The sequence below is a fragment of the Euprymna scolopes genome, chromosome 18, assembly GCF_053919585.1.
Source record: "Euprymna scolopes isolate OS-2025 chromosome 18, ASM5391958v1, whole genome shotgun sequence".
NCBI classification, from domain to species: domain Eukaryota; kingdom Metazoa; phylum Mollusca; class Cephalopoda; order Sepiida; family Sepiolidae; genus Euprymna; species Euprymna scolopes.
In genome coordinates this window covers 16,718,111-16,740,439 of record NC_136499.1, presented here as the reverse complement: position 1 = coordinate 16,740,439, position 22,329 = coordinate 16,718,111, and the positions used below count along the sequence as shown (strand labels likewise).

Sequence of the window (22,329 nt, the reverse complement as noted above, 5' to 3'; positions counted from 1 at the left end):
CTATGAGGTAGTAAACTAGTGATTGATTGATTAACGGCTCAAAGATTGTTTAGGAAGAGAGGGAGGAGGCTAATGGGACGATAATTTAGTGGGTCAGTTATATCGCCAAAAGTTTTGAAAACTGGTACAACAGAAGCAATTTTCCAGCAGTCAGAAAAACAAAATTCAGTAAGGCATTTTTTGAAGAGTTTGAAGAGTACAAGAGCAATTTCATGGAACATTTTTAGATAGTATAGCAGGATTAGGGCCACATGCCTTTAAGGCATCACAAGAGAAGGGATGATTTTCAGATCATCGAGTGTGGCTTTAATCCGCAAAGCGAAATTTAGGAGGGGTGATTACTTGTGTCTAAAGTGGAGTTTAAAGCAAACCTTCGTTGTGTGTAATGCTACCATGTGTGATGCTACGAGGGGCGTGCAATAAGTAATGTCCCTGACCCACTTCCAGTTGTCTGATCTAGCTGAAATTTTGCATGTGCAATGATTTATATCTCTACGGGTTATGTGGCAAATTACAGCTCTGAACTAATTGTGGTTTCTGTTTTGTTACGCGCGTAGATTTGTTTATGGCGCGCGTGCACATGCGTAAAAAAGATGTCCGCCAAGGAATACAATGCATAATACAACTTTTTATATCTCGATAAGTACTTATTTCTGCAAAATTTCAATAGGATTTCCGTATTCAGCATCGTCGAAAACTTATAAAAGTCGTCATTTAAAAGAAAATTGCGGAGGTGGACATAATCTGAAAATTTACCAAAAGTTATGTTCATTCTATCTTTTTTTTTCCTTTGAGAAATAAAAATATTTCTGATTTACAAATGCTGCAAGCTCATATCATTTTTACTTTCTATAGTTTGGAAATAGCCGCGTTTTTATTGGTTACAATAGGGTGACCGATTTACTAGAACGTTGTAACTAAAAAGTGAGCACCCCTTTCAAATGTCGAAATTATCTTTTCCAATTTTTTTTTTCATAATCTGGTTAATTAGTGTCCAATCAATAATAATCATGTGAAAAATTTCAAAAAACCTATCAGTGTAGAAATTACACATGGGGGTGATGGTTGTACAACTCTGCCAAAAATTATTTCAGAATTTGGACTGAGGGATCAGTTTCTTCTATAAATTTAATTTTTTACCACTAACCCCAAGTCTCACTGGAATGATAGCAAAATCATACTCAATCATTTTAAAAAGTTAATAGTAACCTCTTCCCCACCAAATACCCAGAAACTGCCCTAAAACACTAGAATAACTCAGAAATTCGGGTCATCTATTACGTTAAATTTATATGTGAAAGTCTAAATTCTAAAAGAATTCATGTTTTTCTCCTTCGACAAATTTTTCAGTGGGTTCATACGTAATCGGTAGAAAAAAGTAGAATCTTACTCTAGAAGTGTGAAAACCTTGAAGTCCACTAATCCATTAAAGTTTTTTTGTCAGGTTTTTCAATGACCGGGCAAAAACGGAAACATTTATTTATTTTCTTTTTTGGCAGTAAAATAAACTTACATCGTTTTCATTTTGTTATTGTTATGAATATAGATTTTAATATCGCTATGTACTTAAAAACAATAAATGTTCATCATTTTATTTTAAGTGCCAACAATGAACAATTAAGTTAAACATGTTGTTTTTAAGGAATCGGTTTTGGAATCGAAAATTAGAGTATTTTTTTTTTCAGATTCCGATACCGATTCCGATACCCTGAAAAGTTCCGATTTTTCCGATTCCCGATTCCGAGGTACAATCCTCGGCTTGGGAGGGGTGCTAGTCTAGCGGCACTGATGACTTGTGATACAACGAAACAGGACTGCATGTTGATGACTAACAATATATTTATGCCCTCCGCTTTGGGTAGAGCACTGTCGTAAATAATCTCACCTGCTACGTAATAGGCTGATAAGAGAGAGAGAGAGAGAGAGAGAGAGAGAGAGAGAGAGAGAGAGAGAGAGAGAGAGAGAGAGAGAGACGTAATTAATAATACAACGTAATGAAAAATATGTGAAGTTTTGGGATAAAGATGAAACATTGATAAACATATAAACGTTTTTCCGTTTTCCATTTTTTAACGTTCATCACTTAATATACATAACTTTTAGTTTTATTGATAATTTCAAATTTCTATTTCTGTATTGTGTTTGTATGGATTTGTGTGTGTTTGAGCATGTGTATGTGTGTACTTGTGTGCGTCTGCGTGTTTTTATGTGTGTTTATGTGCATGTATGTGTGTGTTCTGTGTGTATGTGTTGTTTGCGCTTGGGTGTGCGTCTGTTTGTCTGTATGTTTGTGTTCGTGTGTTTTGCATGTGTGTTTGTATGGGTCTGTGTGTGTGTGTGTGTGTGTGTGTGTATGTATGTGTGTGTTTTTATCTATATTGTAATATCATTGTAAATTTATCATTAATATCAGGAATATAAAATTAAGTTATGTCTTAAAACATCGTTTTGGGAATTGGGAATTAGGCTCAAGTTTATCTGATTCCGATACTCCCCTAAACTTCTATTTTTTTTTAAACAGGAATCACTACAGACAAGGCACGAAGTTACTTCATGTAAAGAACTAAAATAAAATTAATTTAAAGTAAAAATAATCTGAGATAGATATATTTAGAGTTAGAAAACAGCCATTTTCCTCTCTTAAAAAAAAAATACTGTTCATGGAATGTGAAAACGAAAAGACAAAATTAGGGAAGTGAGAGTTATAAGGTTACCAAAAGTAAATTAAGGCAAATTTTCACTCTCTTAGTGATCCTAACACTAATGATAATCGATAAAAAAATGAATGATTCAATGCATAAAATAGATAGAATTAAAAAAAAATTATAAACAGCGTTGTTTGAAACTAAGTTCTTTTAAATTGAATTCAGTTTTATGTTGTAGATGAACGCTGTATGATTTATGTACACGACTCCCCCCCCCCCACATGTGCGAGCGCGCACACACACACACACACACACACACACACACACACACACACACACACACACACACACACACACACACACATAAAACACGCACACACGCAATACAGAAATAGAAATGCCGATATGCTAACCTGATACTTAGTAGTTCAAGTTATCAAAAGAATTCTGATTGAAAAGTGAATAAAGTTGTCTCCCTTTGAACAATAAAGCGACCTCCTGCTTTCTTGCTAAAGTGGATGAACTTTTGCTTCTGTTCCTATTTAGTTGTCTGCACCTTGAGCAGACTCAAACACCAGGTAAGTTTTTAATGTGGGGAAGTACTGCCCCCACCCCCACACACACCGAAGAACTACACATGATTTGGCGGAAAATGAAAATTGCTTCACTTACATGGATAAAAAAATAAAGTGTAGTATCAGAACAGATACTACACTTTGCATCTAGCCAAGGGACTTTTGCTCGATGTTTTTGCTTTAAAAAATTATTTTTCTTTCTTTTTTCCATCTTTTTCTTCCTCCTCTCTTTTTTTTGCTTTATTTCTATCATTCATTAATTATTTTTGTTCTTCATTAAATAATTTTTCTATTTTTATTTTCTGATTTCTATTTTCTTTCTCATTTAGGCATTTTTCATTCATTATTTCTCTTATTAATTATTTCTTCAATTTATTATTTCTTTCAGTTATTATTTCTTTCATTCATTATTTCTTTCAATTTATTATTTCTTCCATTTATTATTTCTTTCATTTATTATTTCTTTCATTCATTATTTCTTTCAATTTATTATTTCTTTCAATTTATTATTTCTTTCATTCATTATTTCTTTAAATTTATTATTTCTTTCAATTTATTATTTCTTTCATTCATTATTTCTTTCAATTTATTATTTCTTTCAATTTATTATTTCTTTCATTCATTATTTCTTCAATTTATTATTTCTTTCATTAATTATTTCTTTCATTCATTATTTCTTTCAATTTATTATTTCTTCCATTTATTATTTCTTTCATTTATTATTTCTTTCATTCATTATTTCTTTCAATTTATTATTTCTTTCAATTTATTATTTCTTTCATTCATTATTTCTTCCATTTATTATTTCTTTCAATTTATTATTTCTTTCATTCATTATTTCTTTCATTTATTATTTCTTTCATTAATTATTTCTTCAATTCATTATTTCTTTCATTTATTATTTCTTTCATTCATTATTTCTTTAAATTTATTATTTCTTTCATTCATTATTTCTTCCATTCATTATTTCTTTCATTTATTATTTCTTTAATTAATTATTTCTTGCATTTATTTTTTTTAAATTTATTATTTCTTTAATTTATTATTTCTGTCTTGTTTCTTTTTCTTTTGTTCTTTTTCCTTTTGTCCTATTTTTTTTAAATGTTTCTTATCGTTTTCTTTTTTTGTCAACTTTTATTTTATTTCCTTTATATTTGTGATTTTTTCTTTCTGCCATTTCCGGTTCATTTCCTTTCTGTTTTATTCAATTATTCCATTTGTTCTTTCTTTTTTCCTTCCTCTTTTCACTTTCATTTAATTTTTTTTCCTCTTATCTTTTTTCTCGAATTTTCGATTCATTTTTCGTTGTTTCTTTTTAATTTAATTCATTTCATTGTTTTTTTTTATTTTGTCAGTTTTTGGCTCTCAAACCAAAAGGAAAAACATAGGATTAAAAACTGAAAGAATCACATGATTACATTTAAAATAATATTTTAGGCAAATATTTAGTGTGCTTTTTTATGATGAATTGAAGCTCTGTGGTCAATTTATTTTAAGTTTATCTAAGTGTCACCTAATTTTGAATTGTTCTGGGTAGATTGATTGCAGGTTAAGAGGTAAATGCAGATGTTATAATATAGAGAATGCATTAAAACTGGGTGGGATGACATTTAGTGGGAGTGTTTAGAAAGGGGGGGAGATATATATCATAATCGAGCCTCTGCTGGGGGCGCTTTTGTGTAATTCGCCATTGATCTAAGGGAGATAACTCCATTTTACTAAGAAATTCGTTCATATTTTTTACGAGAATTTCGGACGCTGAAACAACGGAACTTCGAGGAATTGTAAGAAAAGAAAAATACAACCACTTAAGAAGAAAAAAAAAAATTGAACATTAAAAAAAAAGTATAAAAACATTAGAAAAAAAAATATAGTTTCTTCTTCATTATAATAACGAAATCCGACAGTCAAACAATTGCGTTTTCATTAAAAACCAATGATATCTATTTATTTGTTATGTCAATTTCAACTAATTGTTATGTTCCAATTAGTTAAATTTTAACGCATTATTACATAAAACATGTACTTTGACAAATAGATGATTGCATGACGTCCACTATTAATCGTAACAAGAGGGAATGAGTTACTTCCTTTGACTCGATGTTATTTAATTATGTATAAGCTTGAAAATACATTCGGAAACTATTTTCATTAATAATTATATTTCTATCTTGTTGTTTCTCGTAAGTTTTAGATATTTTACTGAATATGACACGACAATTGATGTCATATGTTGGCTGGTTTGCTGTTCTTTTTTATGTCATCTGTCGTCAGATCATTTTTATACTGAAACAGGATATTGTTTTTACTTGAAATTCAATTTTTCGATTTTCAAATTTAGTTATTATGAAGAAGAAGCGTAAAGAAATTTGTGAATTGATTTTACTCGAACTTTTTTTCCCCTTTTTTTTAATCTCTTTTCCCCTTTCTTTCTTATTTCTTTTTTTTTAATTCTTTCTTTTTTCTTTGTTTTTCTTACTTTTATCACCGGTTTTCTTTTTCTTTCTTTCTTTCTTTCTGTTTTCTTTCTTTTTTTCTTACTTCTTTTTTCTTTCTTTCTTATTGTTTTGTTCCTTTTTTGTTTTTATAATTCAAATCAGTTTCTTTTTTTTTCTATCTTTTCACCGCCTCGCTGCCCTCTCCCCCTTTCCCCCTCTCTCTCTTGTGCATGTTGTATTTTATCTTTTCTTTCTCTCGCATGTTCGTTTCTTTCCCACTCATAATTTCTTCTATATTTAAATCCGATTCAAGTTTAATCCAGCAAACTCGTCTCTCTCTCTCTCTCTCTCTCTCTCTCTCTCTCTCTCTCTCTCTCTCTCTCTATATATATATATATATATATATATATATATATATATATATATATATATATATATATCATCGAAAACAAGGCATGCTGCCCCTTGGAACGTAAGGGCCCACTATTTAGAATCGTGTCTAACAGGGTACTGGGAAGTTAGTCAACGATATATCTGTTCACATTATATTTAAATTTCTTTAGGATAGTATAGACAGGGATACGGGAAACAGGGAAGGAATTCCCAAATTTAGAAGTCCGAGAGAAGAAAGTATTCGACTCGAACGTTTTCCGACATCTAGGGATCTCAACAGCAAGAGGTGGAATTTTGCTGCTTCGTGGGTTAGTTGCACGCCGAGGACACAAGTACTATGAATTAATCAGATCATATTCTATTAAAATATTTGTAAAATATGCACAGGGATGTGACAGTGCGGTGATGGGACAGAGGTTGAAGCTTGGTCTATAGTGCACGACGTATTAGAATTAAGACTATTTTTTGGATTCTGTTTAAGAGTGACAGACAAATGGTAGATGAAGTAGTTCAGATGTGGCAAGAAACTTTTCATGTATGGGCGAATTTTGAAAAATAAACTTCCGCAACCGCCATTGGCCACTGATGTTAGTTATTCATTGCGCTATTCTGAAGTTTTTTTTTTCCAAACACTTTCTACATTTATTTTAACTGTCCTATTTCCCAACCATGTTCTCGCTGTTTCGTAGATGTCGTGGTGAGACCCCAAATTGGGGATCTTTAGAGTGTGTGACATTACCCGTGAGTTACCACTAATCTCAGGTCCACTCTAACCCTGAGTGATACTACGTATACGAATCCCATTTATGGACTCAATCGTTTAAAGCAGGGGTCGGCAAACCCCGGCCCGCGGGCCAAATCCGATCCTCGATTGAATTTTGTTTGGCTCGCCACCTTATTCAGACCACGATATAAATAAAGATTTTTTTTTTGTAAAATTTATTTGTATTTTTTCTTTCTTTCTTTTTTTGAATATATATTTCTATAGTAAGATAAGTGCTATCTTTTAAATGTAAGGATATTTTATTTAATACTTGTTTTCTTTAAATGTACAGGAAATTCATTGACATATTCAATAACATTGTTGTCACCCAAGACAATGTAGCCAAAGATGCCTGACCCTTCTACTACAATCAGCATAACCTTTTGGCCCTCACGTTCTAACAGGTTGCCGACCTCTGGTATAAAGACTACTTTTTTTTTTTTTTTACAACTTCTACTACAATGCAAACTAATTATAAAACATTTGCATACAATGTTTGGTTTCAGCTTGAGTAGATTCTGTTCATATCAGTCGAAAATACCCCTTCGACAATCGATCCAAATTTTTTTTTTTTTTCTGTAGGGCAGAGGTATGATTCTGTTCTGTTTTAGAAGGTCCACTCTCACAGGCTTTATCTTCTCTTTGTGGAATGACGATAGGGCTGCTCAAGCACTTTTTTGTAGGTAAGAGTGCGGTTATCTTGAAAACTATGTTTGACCTTGCGTCTAACCCACAGGAAAATAAATTCAATATCCGGTTTCTATATAAAATGATCCGACCACAGGTGATATAAAAAAAAACCCAGCAAACCAATCGACATCAAATACGCGCACCTCCTCTAAGTCTACAACATTTTTCCCTTTCTCTTTTTTCCTTTTTGATCTTAGACGAGTTTTTTTTTTTTTTTTTTTTAATAATTTCTTTGTTTTTTTTCACAATATTTTAGTACTATACCACATCTATTTCCACTACATTTAAATCGTAATATTATGACTAACCACCCATCGCTACTAAGCGTAATTAAAAAGAAGGCAATATGAACTTCCTTGTTATATCATAAAACCACGCCTACATTCCACTTACCTGAATAACCCAACCAATCAAAGCTAGGCATCAATTTCCCCTCAAACGTGAACATTTTTTTCTGACGAAAATAAATCCACAGTGAACAAACAGCGCAGGGTTTTAGTTCAGGGATTTTTTTCTGTCAATCAAACTAAAGGCAGCTGCAGGATTTATGACTGCAAACGAAAGTAAGCCCCTAACGGAAAGGAATACAGAAAGATAACAAGGTATAACTATATTAATATTTTTTTTATTTTTTTTACCGCGCTTTGCAGGAGCAGAAAAAACATTTGAATGTACACAAATCATTCATGTCTAAATAATATCGCTATTAACGAAGCATAAAAAAAAGGACATCCTGTCGCCATTTGACTCAAAAGGTTATCTATTTTTTTTCTAATTTCTTATTTAGTAAGGATTAAAAAAAAAAAAAAAATGTTTAAACGCAAATTTGTAATTTCTGCCGGTTTATAGATTTCCCCCAATGTGTAGTTTTGCGGTTTAAGAGAAAACTTCGCCGTTAACATGTAAATAGTTATTAAATGTCCACACTTTCATTAAAAACAAATTGAAAAAAAAAAATTGATGAGGTTTAGGTTTACCGTCCGTATTATTTGAATGCTTCGGGCTACTTTTCTCATCTTGAGTGTTATTTTCACAACATTTCGGGTGATATAAGCTCCGACCTTCTTCAGGTGTATCTTGTCGAACTCAGGACTCTTTCTATCGAATTCGGTAATCTTTCTATCGAACCCGGGGAATCTTTCTGTGGAACTCGGGAATCTTTCTGTCAAACTTGGGAATCTACACGGAATTTCAAACGGAAACCTTTATTTAATCCACCATGCTCCCGTTCTGTCAACCATGACTGGGTAGAAATCATACGTAATTTGCATTTGTATTTTAATTGTTCTCCATACTGAAAAAAAAAAAAAAAAATAATAATAACTTTCAACTTCTAGAACTTTATCCACTACGCTACGGGTCATTGTGGAACAGTAGATTAAATAACGGGCTTCGTTCGAAATTCAGTGCAAATTCTCAGGTTCGACGAAATATACCTAAGGAAGATTGGAGGTTAAAGCAACCGAAACGTTGTGAAAATAACATTCATGATAAGAATAATAATTTAAATAATATTAATCCGCATCTAAAAAATCAGAAATAAGTTTTATTGTTTATTTTTACGGCATATCGATCCTTTATTTTAAATAGTTAAACTCAATAGTGATTAATCATTGTAAGATTATTTTCTTTTAATGCATTATAATTATACGGAGTTGTTGTTGTTGTTATTATTATTATTATTATTATTATTTTATTGTTTATATTATTATTATTATTATTTTATTGCTTATACTATTATTATTTTATTATTATTATTTTATTGTTTATATTATTATTATTATTATTTTATTGTTTATATTATTATTATTATTATTTTATTGTTTATATTATTATTATTATTATTATTATTATTATTAGCAGTTCAGCCCGGCTTCGCTCGTACCTTTATTTACACACACACACACACACACACACACACACACACACACACACACACACACACACACACATATATATGAAATTTTAGATCTAGGTTACCTGGACATGAATCAAATTTATATATATATATATATATATATATATATATATATATATATATATATGACATGGACATGAATCAAATTTTTATATATATATGTAAATTTGATTCATGTCCAGGTAACCTAGATCTAAAATTTCAAGTGTTTAGACACAAAATTGGCGTAGAAGTTTGGTAGAGTCCGCAAAGGTCAAGTCTTTAAAGTTTGACCTTTTGGCAGCCAAATGTTCGCCCCAAAACAGATGAAAAAGCTTGTTGCGTGTCTGAATACCCTTTATGTAAAATTTCAAATGTTTAGGCCCAAAAATGGCTAAATAGTTCGCTAGCGACCGCAAAGATCAAGTCTTTTGAACTTTTACCCCATTGGCAGCCAAATTTTCGGCCAAAAACCGGTTATAAAGCTTGCCCTATGTCTGAATACACTTTGTGTAAATTTTCAAATGTTTAGACCAAAAATTGGCTGAGTAATTTAATAGAGACCGCAGAGGTCAATTTTAAAAAAAACTTTGACCTCAATTTTGACCGCTTAACATTTATTGCTTTGGGCTCAAATCAAATTAAAAAGTTTAATCCATGTCTAAGTAACTTACTTCCTTAATTTCAAGTGTTTAGACCAAACATTGGCGGAGGAGTTTGGTAGAGTTTTTAAAGGTCATGTCGTTGAACTTTGCCCCCTTGACAGCCAACTTTCTGTCCGAAAACTGATCAAAAAGATTTTCCCAAATCTCAATACTCATTAGGTCAAATCTCAACTCTGTAGACTGAAAATTGACAGAGTAGTTTGGTAGGGAAATGTACTCACACAGACACCCACACAATTACACTTTTATAGATATATAGATTAGTTATTTGCTGTTGTTGTTATTATTATTATTATTATTATTATTATTAGGATTATTATTATTTTATTGTTATTATTAGTTTTATATGTTTTTATCATAGTTTATTATATAAAAATAGTTTATTGTTATTATTTTTGTTATCATTATTATTATTATTATTATTATTTTATCATTTTATTATATTATTATTTTATTATGATTATCTTAATGTTTTTATTGATTATAATTTATTATTGTTTTATTTCTTTTATTTTTATATTATTAATATTTTATTTTTAGCTTATTGTTATTATTATTGTAATTATTATTAATATTGTTATTAATATTTCATTATTTTATTATTATACTTATTATTTTATTATTAATGTGATTAATATTGTATTGTTGTTTGTATTATTTTAAATTATTATTAGTATTATTTTATTATTATTATTTTATTTTATTATTTTTGTAATCATTATTTTTATTAATTTTATTAATTTGATTATTATTATATTTTTATTATTATATTATTAATGCTATTTAATAATAATAATATTATTATTTGTTATTCTTAGTATTTTTATATTAGTATTTATTATTACTATTTTATTATTATTATTATTATTATTATCATTATTATTATTATTATCATTATTATTATTATCATTATTATTATTATTATTATTATTATTATTTATATCCTTATTGGTATGACTATTACTTTTTAATAGTATATTATCCCAAACAAGGCATATTGCCACTTGAACGTAAAAGGCTACTATGAATACAGGCAAGGTTCATAGGGCGCATCTTAAGTGGGGTATTATTTAGCAAGACATTTGTGCACATTACATTTAATTTTTTTTGCATGTCGATACAGTCGGCGAAACAGAGACCATGGAGAAAATTCCAAAAGCAAGCAGTTTGAGGTTATCAGGGAAAGAGGTTTTCTGGTAACTGGAGATTAACTCTCATAGTCTTTGCCTTTTATTTTTGAGAATATGTAAGTTTATTGCTAATCGCCTGACGTGCCCCCCCCCCTCTGGGGAATGCCTACAGGACTATCTAGACACTTTTTTTGCGGGCCAGAGTGCCTTTCCTCCGTGGAACTGACTTTTCAATCGCTCTTTCAGACCCTTGTGTCGCATTTCTCGCTGTGGAGAGAAATAAATATCCTCTACACTGCTAGTCTGGTTGATCGGATGGATTTATATTTAGGTAAGAGTGCAATTAGTTCAGCGGAAGACATTTTATAAAAGTTTTGTTTTTCACTTAGGGTCACCATTTATAAAGGTTCGGGGGGCCTCTAGGATAAGGGTTAATCAGTGTAAGGTAGATAGTGAGACACTCTGTTCCGTCTGCCTGCTTCCCACCGGACTACAACTTGGATGTCTTCAAGTCCAACGTTAACAAATTCCTAATGAACCGTCCCCTTAAGTAAACACTTCATCAAATCTCCACACTAACGTAATGTACTTGCAATAACCCTTATCCCTGAGTGGCTTCCGGGCCTTGATAAGTTGTGATCACTGTGTAAAAAAAAAAAAAGTATGATCAGTAATGATAGCTTAATCATTTAAAAGGACAGCTCAACAGGAACTTATTTACATCAGACTTGAAAACGACCGTGGTATAGTCAGTTGGGAAGCAGTCTCATGGTATTGTGTTCCACAGACGGTCATTTCTAGGAAAGAAACTCTGCTCATGGGATTTTCGTTTAGTTTTAGACACAGATAGGGAGTGAATGAACTTGTTGACAACTATTTTATCTAGATGAATGTTTGTTGCGAAAGTTTTACCGGGGGGGGGGGGTGGCATAGATTGCAGCTCAGCCGAGCATCCACCATAAAAGTAACGATAGAGTAGATGAAGTCGCAACGTCTTTTCTGTGAGAAAAGGGGAAGACGGGAGGCGAAAAAGTACTCGCTCACTTGATTTCGAAGACGGTTTTGTACTTGTAAAACAAGCACAAAATGCTGTACTACGGAGATGTGACAGGGGTTCGAGCTTGGCAGGCAGTATGGGACCTACTAGGTTAGAGATACGTTTCTTATATCATATCAGAGAGATAGAGATAGAGATAGATAGATAGATAGATAGATAGAGAAAGCGTGTGTGTATGTGAGAAAGAGAGAGAGAGAGAGAAAGAGAGTGTGTGTGTGTGAGAGAGATAGATAGAGGGAGGGAGAGATATTGCGTGTGTGTATGTGTGTGTGTGTGTGTGTGTGAAAGAGAGAGAGAGAGAGAGAGAGAGAGAGAGAGAGAGTCTAGTGATTGAAACCCCAACCCAGCTGTGAAAATAATACTCATTGTTCCTATTTACAATGCCTCCCCATGGGACAGAGTTAGACATCAGGGTCGTTTTTAAATGTGAAGAAAAGGAACAAAAATAAAAATTGTCTCAGTCGCGAAAGATTTCTCCTCCACTGACAGAGAACAAGAAATTGAAGTGTAGCATCTGAAGAACAGATACTACACTTTGAGGTATTTATTTGCTTCCCCACCGAGCAAATTAGGCACAAGGCCGATTTTTTTTATGTGAGGAGTGAAGGGGAAATGGGGACCAACTCCCCGGGGAGTAGGGGAGCTGGATAGTGACAATTGGTATGAAGAGTTGCCCCTAAATTGACTAAGGTCTTATATGTGGGGTTACCCCCACATATGGTCTTTGCTTGCAGTATCTGCCGGAACAGATACTACACTTTGATCTTGTTGTTTTGGTGCGTGTTGGAGACCGTTTCTAGCTTCATATGCCTTATCCAGTGTATCGTATATATATGCCCAAGACAAATTCGATTTATACCCGTAGATTGGGATGCTAACAAATACTACCATTTTAGGTCACCATCCACCTTGGAGTACGGGTAAATACGAGGTGCCTCCAATAAGTTTTCAGACTTTTTTGTATGACTTATCTTGAGCAATTTTCATAACAAAAAAATAATCTGTTATAAATATCATATTTTTTCAACCAATCACAGCAGACGCATCACTCTTTCTGCATTTCATCAATACGCATCACCGGAAGTAGCACTGAAATCCTTTTCTACAATTGGCCTTTTGGTCAAGATCAAAGTGTAGTATCTGATCCGACAGATACTGCAAGCTATGACTAGCTATGACTAGCAAAGACCAGATGTGGGGACAACCCCACATGCCTGACCATTAACCAGCTCCCATTTCCCACCTCTCGGGAGCTGGTCCCCTTTTTCCCTTCCCCCTCCCTTTACTCCTCACATTAAAAATCGGCCTTGTGCCTAATTTGCTCGGTGGGGGAGCAAATAAATACCATCTGTTCTTCAGATGCTGCACTTCCATTTCTTGTTCTCTTTCGGTGGAGGGTCAGTCCTTCACGACTGAGACAATTTTTTATTTTTGTACCTTTTCTCCACGTTAAAAAACGACCCTGGTGTCTAACTCTGTCCCGTGGGGAGGCATAGTAAATAGGTACAACCCGCGTGCGCTCATTTTCAGAGCTTCCAAATAATTTCGATTCTTTTTGGCACGTCTGTTCCTATATTAATGAAATTGGTATTCATTAAAACAAATAAAATAATGTCTTTTCTTTCGGTTTCAGAAATTATATTAATACTAGCAAGCCGCCCGGCGTTGTCCGGTCGTAAAATACGCATACATATTTTAATTAATGCAGACTTCTTACTTTTTATAAACAGAAATAACATAGGCATTAAACGAAAATAAAAAAGGAAAAGAAACTGAGACATGAGCATGCGAGTATTGTTTTTCTAAACATAATTTTTTTCTTATAAGTAAAAAAACAAACAAACAAAAAACCACTCGAGCTGAGATCGAAACCAAAACCTAAAGACAATAAGTCAAGTTTGATAACCATTAAGCCAGCGTGGCACAATCTTTAAAAAGTGTTTTCAAACCTACTTATTCTTAACATAAGTAATCTGTCATGTGAACGATTCACGCATGCGCATTCGTAAAACAGTTGACAGACAGATAAAAATCCGATGACCCCCCCACCACGTACCAATTTTTCAATTTTGACCTCTTAGCAGTCCTTAAAAGTTTTCCATATGTCTGAATACCCTATATACCAAATTTCATGTGTGTACATCAAAAATTCTTTGAGTATATAGGTTAAGAAGTGTCCTCTCACGCACGTTCTCACTTTTATAGATATATAGATTTCTACTTACTGCTGAAAACAAATATGGCGTCGATTTGAAAAAGTTACTCGTGTTTGAAAAGTGTTAGCAAGAACACTTATTTGTGTAAGAGTAGATTACCTCCTGCTACATATCTATATGAATACGTAAAAATGGAATTCCGACCCGTATAAATATGTTTTATATAAATTAATTCGAACTATTTTGATTTAAAAATCAGATGTTAATAGCGAAGCAGGATATTTAATTGATCTTCAACAAACGCGCGTATAATTCGTGGACGGATCGACAAAACTCCGCATTACTTGATATATAATCTTGTCCTCACCGAACTTTATCAATTTTTCAAAATCTCGCTTCACTGATAGATGGAAAATTGTCTTTGTCGTACCAGTCTTCAAGAAATCTGGTAAAAGGACTGACCCTCAAAATTATTGCCCTATGTCTCCTCCATCTCTCAGCTAAAATATTTGAATTATCAACCAATCTAGTGACATTCTACGACCTCGACTACGTTAAACTTCTTTCTGCTCAGCATCATGGATTCAGGCAAGCCTGCGGATATCCTAACGCTCATCTCTAAACACATATACGATACACTGGATAAGGCATGTGAAGCTAGAACGGTAGGCCCTTTGTAAACAATCTACATAGCTTCATAGTCTGGTTGACTGTAGGAGGCGCCCTTTCAGAAACTCTCACCAGTTTTCTCCACTCCCGTTTTCCCTGTGCTATTGAGATGGTACTGCTGAGCCTCAGACCTTTCATTTCCTAATGTTATCCTCTCATCCCTTCTTCTGTCCTCTACGCCCTCTTCCTCCTCTTACTGTCCCCTGCATTATTATTTCAGCAAGTCCTGTTGATCTCATTACATGGCCAATATAATTTGCGCCGTTTTTCAATGGCTAAGAGACTCTGATAGGATGCATAAGCTTGCTTTATGTAGTTTGTTACTTCCTCATTTGTAATGTGGTCTTTGTATGAAATATTAAGCTTTCTATAATATGGTTGTCTTCAAGTCCAACGTGAACAAATTTCTGATGAGCCGTTCCACTTAAGTTAACAAATTTACCGAACTTCCATTACTATCGATTACTATATTGTCCTTTTGACTACTCTAACTCTTTAACCCTTATCCTTGAGTGGCCTATCGGCCTTGATAAGTGGTGACGTCTATGTAAAAAAAAAAAAAAAAAAATCCAACATAATCGCCGAAGTCTTTAGAAATGACCCCAATCTGTAGTAAAACAGTGCCAAAAAATGGATGGTAGCATTGAATTCTACTAGTAAAAAAACTTTCCTTTAACAATTATAAAAAATAAAAAAAAATCACTCATCGCTATGGCTGATATCACCCTGACGTGAATTGGCACAAATACATGGGAGATACGACCAAATCTGCTGCAAAGAAGGTGGACTCCTGCTACCGGGCTAGGAAACTCCTCCCACCAACCAACATCCTATATCTCTACAAAGCCACCATTCATCCATGCTTATTTCCACGAATTACCTGCCTTTGAAATTTCCTCCCTGCTGCCAGTTTCTCCGATTGTATCAACATGCCGAAATTTAAATGTAAAGTGAACAAACATTTTGCTATGCAACTCCCCATGTAAGATGCCCTCTATAAATCTTACATCGCAGTGATAATAAGTAAAATAAAATGAGCTTCAAATGCAACAAGGCCTTTTTTTGTCACGTTAGTCTAAGAAAGTGATAAAATATTTTTTCGTTTTGATTACATATTATATAAACAGAATGAAAATCTGTTATTGATTATATTCAATATTGGGAGTGAGGCACACAAGTCGATAATTCCAATGTGTGTAATAAATTTGAAAATTACTTGGTATCTTTTTTTTTTTTTTTTTTTTTTTTTTGAGCTTTTTTTTTTTTTTAACTCACAACTCTTTCAAAAGTATTTAACGAGCCGGATTTGACACAGGGGCCATAGTTTGGTATTATATTTTCTATACTAATGAAATCCAAATTCTTTTCTTGTGGCTGCATGGATTTCTGTATAAAGAAAACAGTCATATGGGAATCGACGCCCACAGATGAGGAATATTTTCAATCCTTTTTCCAGCCGCTGTTAAACCACATATTTTAAAGAGACATTTCGCGTTGGTTAATTCACTCAGTCAAACTCGCCTCGATTCTAATGTATTTGAAAGTTACATTACATAAATTAGAAAGCTAAATAACGATGTCTGTTAGTGCTTTTTTTTCTATAAATTAAATAAAGTATTTATCTTATCTTATCGGGCTTTCGACTTATAAAAAAAGTCCTCGTCAGGTTTTGACTTTTTCGTTTTTGTAAATCATCTTTTCCATCGGATATATAAAAGCCCTCGTGGATAGTAGTCCGTGAAGGTGCTAGTAACGGTTGATTTAAATGTATTGTGCCACACGTACGGCGTAGTATGGGTTAATTTTATACTACAAAAATATTGTATATATATATATATATATATATATATATATATATATATATATATACATACATACATACATATATATATATATTATAGAAATTAGAAAGCCAAGTAAGGACACTTTGAGATGAGTAATTTTCATATTTATTTATTACTAGCTGGTGGCGGTAGTGGTGGTTGTGGTGGGGGTCGTCCGGCTTTACCCGGTCGTAAAATACGCTTAAATATGACATTTTCATTTGTCCAGATTATTTATATATTATTAATGGGTCTTGATTTCAAAAGTAAAAACAAGTATTTGGGTGCCATCAACTAGAATTGAAACCGAAAGGAAAACAGTAGCATTCAAAGCTGGTGACGTTACCACTGTACCAACATGACACACATATGAACTGATGAAAAAAACAAACTAAGATGAATGTACAAAAAGTATAACGATTTTGTCAATTTTGACCCATTTTTTACCCCTTAAAAACTATTTTAACCGGCCAAAGACCTAGAAAAGAATGGCCCATAAAAATCCAAACATTTGAGGCCTTTAGCGCTGCTCTGTGACTTTAAGTTTCGGAAGAGATAGAGTTTGTAAAATATAGAGACAGACAGACAAACATATGCCTTTTATATATTAGATTTGCGGGCTGTTATCCTTATCTTCAAAGTTGTTTCACGATGATTCGGCTAACTATTCCTCTGGCGTTTGTCAGGTGGTTAATCGCAACGGGATAAGAATGCTGAGTTTCTTAACTGTATGCTCAGTAATTACTGCCTTACATTGTTGTTGGGTCCATGGCGCAGTGGATAGAGGCGTTGAATCTCTAAGGTTCCAGGTTAGCAGTGTCTGAGGATAGCGGTTTCAATCCTACCTAAAAACAGGCCAGAGGTTTAATTGACCAAAACGTGGTGAGACGACAACAACTATAGAAGGATACAGTTAAGCTATCCTCTCGCTATTAACCACGTGACAAAGGACAGAGGAATAGTTGATCGAAACGTTGCGAAACAGCAACTATGAAGGTGAGACTAACAGTCCGCAAATAAATATAAAAAAGGATGTGTTTGTGTTTTTTTCTCCAAAACAAATAATTTATTTATCTTAAAGAATAAACAAGCTTTCAACTTATAAAAAAGTTTTTATAAAGTTCTGATATTTATTTTTTGTAAATCATCTTTTTTTTTATAAATCATCTTTCTTGTGGGTGATATAAATTCTCTTGTGGATAGTAGTCTGTGCAGGTGTTAGTCATAGTTAGTTTAAATGTCTTGCCCCACACATGACTGCGTTTATGGATTAATAAGAAAATATATTGGCACTTAAAAACCATCGTTTCGTAACAATGTGTGTATGTATTTATTTCTCAAAAATAAATCTATATATATCTATAAAGTATATTTGTCTTTCTGTGTATGTGTGTCTGTGTGTGTACATTTCCCTACCAAAATGTCAATTTTCAGTCTACAGATTCGAGATTTGACATAAGAGGTATGGAAATTTGGGAAAATCTTTTTAATCGGTTTTCGGCCAGAAATTTGGCTGTCAAAGGGGTCAAATTTCAACGATTTGACCTTTGAAAACTTTACCAAACTCCTCCGACAAATTTGAGTTTAAACACTTGAAATTTTAGATGTAGGTTACTTGGACATGGATTAAACTTTTTAATTTGATTTGAGCCCAAAACAATAAATATTAAGGGGTCAAAATTGGGTCAATGTTAAAAAATTGACCTTTGCGGTCTCTACCAAATTACTCAGCCAATTTTTGGTATAAAAATTTGAAGTGTAACATAAAGTGTATTAGGACAAGCTTTATAATCGGTTTGGGGCAGTCGTTTATATATCTGAAAGAATAAAAAAGCTTTTGACTTATATGAAAATTTTCATCAAGTTCTGACATTTTCTGTACGTTTCTTGTAGTTGAAGGTTTTTTTAAATTTTAAAATAACATTTACCATTTATAGTTTTAATACTTACACAAGTAATAAAATACCCATATTTTAAATCATATGCTAAAAGTCAAGTTTTAATACCAAGTGATAAAATCCCCACCTTTTTCGAAACTGGAAAAAGCAAAACTTATAGTTTTGCCTTTTATTGATTAACCTTTTCCCAAAGAAAAAATTGTTTTTCTTTTGAAACTAAGTATTAGCCTTAGTATTAAGTATTAGCCTTAGTATTAAGTATTAGCCTTAGTATTAAAGTAAAAGTTAAATATGTAGCAGTTACAGAGAACTATTTTCTCTGGCGAATCAATTCCCCTCCTCTGAGTTCTTCGACTACAGACTAACAGGGCGCATTGATTCATCTGCCGTCTAAACACGTTAAGTATTTTTTTTAAAACTCATCCTAAATGTTTTTTTTTTATGTACCTTGTTTTTAAACTTGTTTTGCTTGTTTTATTTATGTATTTGTCTGTATTCTCCTGTCTTATTCGTCACCCCTACACTACAAAGTAAACGATAAAAACAAACAAAATGCCGGAAACTAACGATAAAAAAATGCCGGAAATTATTCTCTATTAGAGTAGATAAACTTAGGACTTTATTTAAGTAGTATACTTAATATATACTATTACTACAAGCTTGCGTGTATTGAAAATGCTTGCTTCCTGGCTAGCCAATCAAACCATCTAATATAGTTAGCCTTATTTTCAATTATATTCGAAATATAATACAGTGCCATTAGCAAAGAAAAAGTTACCTATGAAAACGAACCTACTAAAGTAAAACCTGAATAATTATCTAAACTTCGAATATAAATTAATATTAAGCCGACTTTACAAATAGATAAAAGTTAAGTACTGGATTTTAATTAATTATAAGGTGAAACTATAATGATTCAAACTCGATAGATAACGACAAACTTCCACCCATTAATATGGGAGGGGAGATTATCATCAAAAGTGTCCTGAATTGTTAACTTAGCACCGGACTTACTACTTAGATATACATAAGTCACTTGTACCCATTCCCCTCCTCCCCCTTTTTTTAAATGGAGAGTAGATAATACAGTGGATGTGTTATCGGCAGCTCCAGTAACTCTCGCTTCTCGTTTTTTGTCTCTCAGTCCTCATTCAATGAGTGATTTTTCTGACAAAGGGCGAAGAAAAAGCTGCTTAAAGTACTTGGTGACCAGTAGTCTGAGATGTCGGAAATTTTTCTGTCTCTTTCTGTCCTTGTGGCCATGTCACTAGTAAGGGTGATGGAGGTAAACGTTTTGTCTGGGCTGACGTTATCCGCCTGATAGTCAGGGACCCGAACCTTGGATTAACCACTAAGGAGGCTGTCCTATCAGCAGGCGCAAAGTACTGGGACTGCTGTATTGCCATTTGGTGAGTGGATCTGGACCATGCAGTAGTCTCTGGTTGGGCCTCTCGATGCCATACTAGTGGGTAATTGTTACGGCTTTACCTTTTCGTGTGCTACAAAAAAAAATTCCTGTCTTTTTCTCTCTTACTTTCCCTCTCTGTACTGCTCTAACCAAGTATGCTGACCTATTCCACAAATCCCAAAACCTCAACATGAAATATCTCCATAATAAAAACTCGATTAAACCTAGAACCCCATCTTCCAACATAGACCCCTACTACCAGGTCTTCTTCTCCAACATCAGGGGTCTACGTTCCAACCTTCCAGAGATTGAAACCCAATTACAGGAGACGAAACCGAACATATTATTTCTAAGTGAAACTGGAATAGGGCCGACCACTTCCCTAGATGAGTTCATAATTAACGGATACTCTAATTTAACAGCTAAATCTGACACCCAAGATCGCCATGGGCATGGAATATGTGCCTAAATTAAGGATGGCTTCCCGTGTGGCAGGGATATCTCTAGAGAAGATCCTAATTTACCCTATATGTGCTTCAGGGTTGCACTTGCTAACACCACTCCATTTATATTTGCCCTCTATCGGCACCACAACAGCGGAGTTACTATCTTTAAGAGCATATCTGAGAAAATAGACCACATACTGTCTGCACATCCCTCGGCTAACATCCACATCTGTGGTGACTTCAACGTCCATAACGTAGAATGGCTGATCCATTCAAATAAGACAGACGATGAGGGGAGGTTTTGTCATGATTTTGCCATTGCTTATGACCTCACTCAGATTGTTCGCGAGCTCACCCGTGTGCCCGATACACCCGGTCAATATGTAACCCTCCTTGACCTTTTTCTCTCAACTTCCCCTATGTTCATGTTCCGTTCATTCTCCTCTAGGATCCTCCGACCACTCCGTCGTATCAGTTAAGATAAAAACGAAATGTAAGAAGTCCCCAGACGTACCCCTCCACCGTACTGTATAAATATATTCTATGGCTGACTGGGATAACTTCCGTACATTCATATCTGATTTACCTCTGCACTCCATGTTTAAAAAGGAAGTGTCCTCTATAGTATCAGATCTGACCGAATGGTTAATTGTAGGCATAGACCAATTCATACCATCTAAAAAATTCCAACAAAAACCTAAAAGCCAGACATGGTTCTCCCCAGAATGTACTGCTGCTATCGCGCACAGAAATCACTTTTTCCATAGCTATCAACGTAATAGATGCACTGAGACTAAAGCTGCTTTCAGGACTGCCAGCAACCACTGTAAAAGAGTAATAAAAAATGCAAGAGAGCTATATGCCCAGTCTGTTAAATCCAAGGTAGCTGATCAGCGGCTTGGTTCCCACCAGTTTTGGCAAATAACAAATAGGATCCTGAACATAAGTGTGCGTTCTATCCCAACTATTATCAATGGACCAGAGGTAATCTCGTCAGCGTCAGACAAGGCCAAACTACTTGCAAAGAACTTTGCAGCTAATTCTACCCTATGCGACGAAGGCCATCAACTCCCCATATTTCCTCCTATAACACAGAACAAGCTAGGTAACATACAAATATCCGTGCATGAGGTCGCCAAGCTAATCCAGAACCTAGATTCCAGTAAAGCAACTGGCTCTGATGGCATCCCAATTATAGTGTTAAAAAAGCTTCAACCAGAACTTGCTCCCATACTTACGAAACTATTTAAGCGCTGCCTTAAGGAGAAGTGCTTTCCGACTCCCTGGAAGACCTCATCAGTTTGCCCTGTATTTAAGAATTCAGGTGATAAGTCATCTCCCTCTCAGTACAGACCAATAAGTCTCCTGTGTGTTATGAGTAAGTTGCTGGAATCCATATTAAATAGAGAAATAGTCAACCACCTCAGCAGGAATAACCTTCTTAGTGACACACAATATGGTTTTCGCTCTGCAAGATCTACGGCAGATGTGCTGACGATTATATCCCACAGGATTAATGAATCTATTGACAAAGGCTTCCTTTCTAGGGCAATTGCTCTTGACATATCAAAGGCCTTCGACAAGGTATGGCATAAGGGTCTACTTCACAAGATTTCCAGCTACGGTATAACTGGAAATGTTTTCTCAATCATTAAATCATTTTTCTCCGATAGACT

The 22,329-nt window shown here is 33.8% G+C and overlaps 1 protein-coding gene across 2 annotated transcripts in view; it reads left to right on the top strand.

Moving 5' to 3' along the window:
* Nucleotides 1-22,329, top strand: part of LOC145297505 (uncharacterized) — a 230,953-nt gene that overhangs the window by 77,183 nt on the left and 131,441 nt on the right. Inside the window, exon 1 of one of the 2 annotated variants that reach the window (XM_080143404.1) lies at nucleotides 7,751-8,106. The exons of the other annotated variant lie outside the window; for it this stretch is intronic. The gene's annotated coding sequence lies outside the window, so the exon portion shown is untranslated. Of the gene's footprint in view, nucleotides 1-7,750; nucleotides 8,107-22,329 lie in introns of those variants that run through there. 2 annotated transcript variants of the gene reach the window in all.